Here is a 1,977-nt window from a genome sequence, read left to right as displayed (position 1 = left end):
TAATTTTGTGAGGCCACATGGAAAAGGCTCGGATGAGCTTTCCAAAGTTCTACAAGTTGTGCCTCCATCGCTTGTGTCCAGATCATGCAAAAATTGCACAGTGTGATTTTTGGTCCATTTTGAGCCGATTTTTGAGTCGTATGACCGTTTTGGCGATCGGCCCGAGTTTGGCCTTCATTGTGCGTCGTGTAGTATACGTGGGGTAACGAGAAGCGATTAACACCTCACGACCAGCTCCCGATCATCAATCGCTTGGTTGATGATCAGGAGAAACTGCGGTGACACCCTCGCGACCGTCATGAGGGTGTCACCGCAGTTTCTCACACTGCGCACGCGCAAACACAAATGTCAGCGAAAAAGACGGCGCAGCACGGCTGTGCAGCGTGTGATGTGGACACAAGCGATGGAGGCACAACTTGTAGAACTTTGGAAAGCTCATCCGAGCCTTTTCCATGTGGCCTCACAAAATTATCACGACATAACAACCGTGAAAATAGTTGGATTTACAATGCTGCTCAATCACAGCTGCCTGATCAATGTTTTTCATTAGCAATTTAGCAAAGTTGATGGTGGTGGTGTGCGTGTCTGTGTGAGTGAAAGACAGAGAGAGAGAGAGTGACAGAATTTCTGTTATAACCTTCATTTTATGGACGCACAGTGTGAGCACTCAGGTCGCATCAGAGCATCGGACCGTATAGTGTGAGACCTGCATCGTGTCCTATGAACTTCTAACCCCTGCGAGTCAATCGTGCCGTTTGAACAGGAGCTGAATCGCGTGACTGAAAAAAATCGCACAGTGTCTGCCCAGCATTAGTTACAGCTTGTTGTCAATACGCTGGGGGCAGAAATTAAGTGATCCTCTGCTGAATTTGTAAATTTGTTTGCTTCCAAAAAAATGAACAGTTAGGTAAACGGGTAGCTTGATTTTAATGGAAATAAACATAATATCATCCAAAACTCCAGGAAAAAAAGTTATAAATTAAATTCCATATCACTGAGTGAAGTAAATATTTGATCCCGAAGCTAAATATGACTTGTTTGAAATACCTTGTTGGTAAGCACAACGGTAAGATGTTTTTTTTTTTTTTGTAGTTATTCACCACATGTGCACACGTTTCAGGAGGGATTCTTTGTTGAAACGCTTAAGTCCTTTTGCTTTAGAGTTGGTGTTTGTCAACCCAAACCTTCAGCTCCCTCCACAGATTCTGTAGGACTCAGGAATGGCTGGTCCTATCCATGACCTTGATGTGCTTCTTCTTCGGCCACTCCTTTTTTGCCTTGATCGGATGTTTATGGGTCATCGTCATGCTGGGAGATCTATCCATGACCCATCTTCAGTGTTCCGGCTAAAGAAAGGAAGTTCTCATCCAAGATCTTATCGTACAGGGCCCCGCCCATTAGCCCCTCAATGTGGTGAAATCATCCTGTACCTTTAGTAGAAAAACAGCCCCAAAGCATAATGCTACCACCTCTGTGCTTGGCTGTGGGGATGGTGTTCTTTGGGTCATAATCAGCATTTCTCTTTCCCCAAACGCTGCACTTCGGGTTGACCACGGCACTTTCTCCCAAGCCTTGGAGATGTTCACTGGCAAGCTTAAGATGGACCATCGCACGTGCCTTCTTTAGCAGGGGGACTTTGTGGGCTTTGCAAGAATAATTGATGCTCATTTGATTTCTTTCAACAGTTATCAACTTCTCATCAAGCAGTTTGCTCATTCCAGCCTTATGCAGGTCTATGATCTTGTCCCTGGTGGAAAAGTAGGAATGAAACAAATTGAGTATCTTCTGTGTGCTACATGGACACAGTCTGTGGAAGCCAGAATTCTTGCTGGGAAGGAGTTTAAGTCTCTGGCTAGAACTGAACCAATGATCTTGATGTCCTTATTTCTACTGTGACACTTGGATGGTTGAATCAGAAATTGGTGTAAACATCATGAAAGCTTGGATCCATTACTTTTGTATCAGCAGTTCAGTTTT

The 1,977-nt window shown here is 44.4% G+C and overlaps 1 protein-coding gene across 1 annotated transcript in view; it reads left to right on the top strand.

Annotated features, from left to right (window-relative positions):
• sfswap (splicing factor SWAP) overlaps positions 1-1,977 on the top strand; it is a 48,881-nt gene that overhangs the window by 2,680 nt on the left and 44,224 nt on the right. The window lies entirely within an intron of this gene.

This window comes from Pundamilia nyererei, unplaced genomic scaffold (genome assembly GCF_000239375.1).
Source record: "Pundamilia nyererei isolate P.nyererei 1_Seehausen unplaced genomic scaffold, PunNye1.0 scaffold00063, whole genome shotgun sequence".
In the NCBI taxonomy this organism is placed as follows: Eukaryota; Metazoa; Chordata; class Actinopteri; order Cichliformes; family Cichlidae; genus Pundamilia; species Pundamilia nyererei.
This window is presented reverse-complemented; position numbering and strand designations above follow the sequence as displayed.